This window comes from Chenopodium quinoa, unplaced genomic scaffold, assembly GCF_001683475.1.
Source record: "Chenopodium quinoa cultivar QQ74 unplaced genomic scaffold, ASM168347v1, whole genome shotgun sequence".
In the NCBI taxonomy this organism is placed as follows: domain Eukaryota; kingdom Viridiplantae; phylum Streptophyta; class Magnoliopsida; order Caryophyllales; family Amaranthaceae; genus Chenopodium; species Chenopodium quinoa.
The window spans coordinates 1,263,757-1,269,756 of NW_018745448.1; positions in this window are offsets into that span (position 1 = coordinate 1,263,757).

The following is a 6,000-nucleotide window of genomic DNA, read 5'->3' on the forward strand; positions in this document are numbered from 1 at the left end:
TTTCTCCGTCATTTTTTTAGGGGGGTAAGTCGGATATTAATCCTCCAAATAAATCAACTTGTTTAAACCCTATACTTAATTGCCGAAAATATATGCACCTATTTTTTGCTTTTCCTCTTTTAAACCGTAAATTCAAGGTCAATTTGAGTCAATTAATTAAAAAAAATGGTTTGATTTACAGCGCGTGATCAAGAAAAGAAGGGCGTTTAATCAAAGACAACCTTTTTATCCAAGTCCAACTTTTCGACAAACCCATCGCTTGTAAGAGGAAAGCTAGGACAATAATGGCAACTCAAGAAGAAGTTAATGAGCTCAGGAACCAACTAATTACCGTGATTGAGGCGTTAAAGGTTCTAACCCTCAAGATTGATGATCCTGTGAAACAACAACAGATGGACCTCATGCAAGAGAGTCTGAGCAAACTGTCTAGCGACTACAAGTTTCAAGGGATTAAGCTCACAAGGGGTCTCGGTGGACAAGGATCTTCTTCCGCAGAAGTTCAATGCCAACGACATCCCGAAATTCAAAGCAACTGATAACCCTTACTTTCATTTAAGAGCCTTCGAAACAATAATGAGTATTAAGGGTAACGACAAGAAAGTGTTTCCCTCTCTATTCTCACTATCTCTCGAAACCGTTTGCCAACAATGGTTCTTCTCTCTCGATAAAGAAAGAACCTCTATTTGGGAGTCCATAGTAAATGCTTTCATTGATATATACAAATGCAAAATTCAAGTTGAGACCGACTATAGGGAACTTGAAATCCTCAAGAAGAAGGAGAATGAAGGTTTCACCTCTTTCTTAAACAAATGGAGTGAAACCTCATCTAAGATGATTGAGGTGCCAAGCGAAAAAGATTCTGTAAGGTTATTCATCAAAAACCTTCAAGAAAAGTACTCCAAGCATCTCAAATATCTGAATAATCTCCATACCTTCAAGGCCGTCTACGACATTGGAATTAATATTGAAGACGACCTGGCTAATTTGAAAGCTGCTAATAATAACTCCAACAGTGGCTGGAAAGGTAAGAAGAATGACAATCCTTCTTCTTCCAAAACCACCCACTCAAACAATGTTAGCACTTTTAACTTAAGTGAAGTCCTTGCTATGAATAATCAAGGACAAAAGAAACCATTTAGGAGGAACTTTACTCCTATTGGCATGAGTTATGACACCGCATTTGACCGATTAAATGCAAAAGGTCTTATAACTCCTATTGGACCGTTTGGGGACCCACCAGTCGAGAAGAGGACGCCTAATTGGAATCCCAACGTACATTGCTAGTATCACCAAGGTAGGGGCCATCTTACTGAGAACTGTTAGAAGCTTAAGGAAGCTATCCAAGACTTAATTGACAATAACAAACTACCATTGCCCCCTGCCAGTAAGAAGCCAAGTATTGATAATGCGCCTCTCGCTCACTCCTTGGCCATCTCTGATGAGGAAAACGAGGTTGATCCCTCATCTCTCATCAAACCTGTTGAAGAAATCCATGTTATCGAAGAAGAGGAGGAGATCTTTTTCGATGCCATGGATAACCTTCCTGAATTAGCAAGTAAAGAAGACATACAATTTCTTACACTGTCCATGATGGAAGGGTCAAACTTGCTACGCGAAGCCCTCAAGGTTGTGAAGGAACTTCAGGAAAAGTATGACGAGTTTCCACCCTCGAAAAATAAACCTAGGAAACAGTTCACACCCATGGGAATGACCTATGATGCGAAACACTTTCCTTTACAAGTCATCGATAAACCCAAGAAGAGTAATAGACTCTACACTCCAATTGGGATCCAATATGCACAAATGTTCAAAATGCTCTCTGAGAGTGGGGAGATAAAACCTCTCGAACCGAGACTATTTGAATCATTAAAAAGGATAGATAGATTTTATTGTCAATATCATCAATCAGGGGGTCACACTATTGAAAACTGTTTTAAATTTAAGGATTTAATTCAAAAAATGATTGATGATAAGTGGCTAGTCCAAGTTCCACAAGAAGAAGACGTAAATATTAATGGAGTTTGGGACAGCGACGAAGAAGACACTTATTTGAAAGACATGGTAGGACCTCCACCTTTGGTGTCATATGCCATGGATGACTTTTGGGTTGAAGAATATTCATCCATAAATGTCCTCACAAGATCCGGGAGAATGCAACCTCCTGTTTTGACACAACCCATGCCAACCACACAGCAAGTTCCCATACCTATCATAGAAGATAATGACTTTGTCAAACAGTTCAAGAAAACCAAGGTTGAAATGAACGTATGGAAGCTTCGGGCAATGTCTCGAGAACATAGGTTGGCCATAATGAATGCCTTGGATAAAATAGGGATAGATTCCTACACCACTCTTGACGAGTTGGCTAATTTCCTCATGAGTGATCTCCCTAGTCCTATAAATTTGATCACCTTTTCCGACAAGGATCTACCTCCAGAAGGTGAAAAGCATTATAAGGCATTAAACCTCACAGTGGTTTGCAAGAGAATGAACGTCCCTATGACTCTTATAGACAATGGATCAGCCATTTATGTCTGTTCACTTAGATTTGCGAGGATGCTAGGCATAAGGAATGATGACATAACCCCGTCAACGCAAGGAATAAGAGCTTGTGACAACACTCGTCATCAAGCTCTTGGTAAAATTACTATGAATGTAACGGCAAAAGCGATAGAACACGCTACTACGTTCCAAGTAGTAGATATTAAAGCTTCGTTCAATCTATTGTTGGGACGCCCTTGGCTTCATGACCTAAAGGTCGTCCCCTCATCTCTCCACCAACAGGTAAAGGCCATAGTTGGAGGAATTTTCATTACAATCGATGCTTCACCCATGAGAATTAAAGATATAGAGAATCCAATAATTAATGTGGAGCACGATGAAGACGATTAAGACTTGTGGGGCTTTAATGAAGAGGTATCCTTAATCAAGGAGGATGAAAGGACCCCTCTCTGCCACGATCCCCACTCCAATATAATCGTGAACGCTATTCTGAAGAAGCAAAGACATTTTCCTGGGATGACCCTAGGAAAGAAGAAAGAAATAGCAAAACCGCTGGAATCACCTGACCTCCCTAAGTTAGACACTTTCGGACTTGGTTCGAATCGACTCGAAAAGATCTCAAGCGAGCCCAGGAAAAGTCAAAGGCACGTAGGGACGCTCGCATCCAAAAGAAAGCAATCCCAATGGATCAGTATCCTCTTACCCTTAATGGACAATTTATAAAAGAAGGAGAGGACTATCCGTGCTATGAATTTCCCGAACCATTTGTCGTAAATGGCATAAGGCAACCGGGATTCAAAATTTTTTTAGATTGCTGCTTCATAGACGAAATCCCAACTCTTGTCCACAATGAGAAAGCACCCCCATGCTTCTACTTTAATGTTATGGGATTACTATTCGGGCGAGAAAAAGATGAGCCAACATACAAAGAGGACAACTCCTTGCTCATACAAACAGTCCTACAAAGCGAAAGCTTCGATCCCTCAAAGCTAATCACTCCAACGGAAGGATCACTACAAGGGTGGCGCAAGACCGTTAAGGTGACTACTCTAAGTGGAAAAAAGATCTTCATCACAACGGGGCAAGGACCGATGTTCACTGAGTCGGAGTCAGAGTCTCTCCCTAGAGAGTCTTCAAAGTCTTTAGTTATAGCACCTCCTCCTTCTATCTCTTCCCCTAGGATAGTTAGTGATCAAGTCCTTGAGGACATATCCCTCTTTGATGTAATGATCTCAGAATTCAATAATATGGCTTCTTCTCCTTACTCATTGTGTTCTTCTTTAACCCAAGATGACGAGCATTGCTTAACTAACAAAGACAGGACAAAAAACTTATTAAAGCAATGGAAACACTTGAAAAGAAAACACCGATAATTGAAGAAACTGAGACGGTTGATATCTGAAATGATTCAACTAATAAAAGAGAAGTTAAAATCGGACTAACACTTAATGAACAAGAAAGAACCGATTAAATTAACTTGCTTAAAGAATTCATCGATGTATTCGCTTGGTCATATAAAGATATGCCGGGAATTAATAGAGAAATAGCTTAACACACTATACCATTAATTCCAGGAATGAAACCTGTAAAACAAAAGTTACGTCGAATATAACCCGACGTAGCTCTTAAAATAAAAGAAGAAGTTCAAAAACAAATAACTGCAGGTTTCATCAAAGTATCCAAATACCCCGAATGGGTCGCCAACGTCGTCCTAGTTCCGAAAAAGGATGGAAGGGTAAGAATGTGTGTCGACTATCGAGACTTAAATAAGGCAAGTCCAAAGGACGACTTCCCTTTACCGCCCATCGATATTCTGGTGGATAACACAGCAAATCATGCACTTCTCTCATTCATGGATGGATACGCGGGCTATAATCAGATTCTCATGGCGGAAGAAGACATGGAGAAAACAATCTTCATAACACCATGGGGTACATACTGCTACACGGTAATGCCATTCGGGTTGAAAAACACTGGTGTTACTTACCAACAAGCAGCGATTGCCTTGCTCCATGACATGATGCATAAAGAAGTTGAAGTATACGTGGATGATATGATTGTGAAATCAAAAGATCACCTAGGCCATCAAATAGCCTTGAGAAAATTCTTCGAAAGGCTAAGAAAATACAACATGAGGTTGAATCCAGTTAAGTGTGCTTTTAGAGTCACCTCAGGCAAGCTTTTGGGTTATGTCATAAGATCTAAAGGAATAGAGATAGACCCAACCAAGATCAAGGCAGTCATGTCAATGTCACCGCCCACAACCGAGAAGCAAATTCGAGGATTTATTGGCCGGTTGCAATACATAAGCAGGTTCATATCAAAATTGACAACAATATGTGAACAAATCTTCAAAAAGCTTAAAAAGAATGTACCAGTGATATGGGATGACAAGTGTCAAAAAGTCTTTGAAAAGATCAAAGCCTATCTCGTAAATCCTCCCGTATTAGCACCAGCACTTCCGGGGATATCTCTTAGATTATACTTAACAGTCACCAAAGAGACAATGGGAGCCATACTCGCGCAAGAAGTAGAAGGCAAAGAAAATGCGATCTACTATCTAAGTAAAAAGATTCTCGAGTATGAAGCACACTATACACCACTTGAGAAATTGTGCCTCGCATTGGTGTGGGCCACAACCAAGTTAAGACATTACATGCTCGTGCATACAATCTTTGTAGTTTCCCGATTAGATCCCCTCAAGTATTTATTCGAGAAATCTACACTTAATGGGAGCATATTGAGATGGAAGGTCAACTTAGCCCAGTTCGATGTAAGGTTCATGCCACAAAAATCTATCAAAGGATCTGTGGTGTCGGATTTTCTAGGAGACTTTCCAATAGAAGACTCGACGCCAATACACGACAATGAATTTCCAGACAAAGATTTGATGGTCACTAAAGATGACACTTGGACTTTGTACTTCGACGGAGCCTCAAACCAAAAGGAATGTGGCGTTGGAGTATTACTAGTATCACCAAGAGAAGAGCATGTTCAAATCTCCATAAAGCTTAATTTCGATGTTACCAACAATGCTGCTGAATACGAAGCATGCATGGTAGGCCTTGAAACAGCTTTGGCATTGGGAGTGAAAAAGTTACGGATATTCGGAGACTCTTCATTGATCATCAATCAAATCTCCAAAAGATGAAAAGTAAGGAGCGAAAGTCTAGCCCCTTACCAAACTTATTTAGAAACCCTTACTAATCAGTTAGAGAGGGTAGAATACACATATCTAGCTAGAGAAGAAAATCAATTTGCTGATGCCTTAGCAAGACTAGCCTCAATGGTTAGGATTCCTACGAAAATCGAGCAAATGCCTGTGACTATAGAAAAAGGCATAAACCGGCCCATATTCAAGCTATAGAATATGATGAAGTGACCCATGAAGAAGAAGAATAAGAATAAGAACCGTGGTATACGGATATACTCAATTATGTCACCAAAGGAGAATACCCTCCCCATGCTGACAAAAGAGCAAAACGAGCATTAAGATTC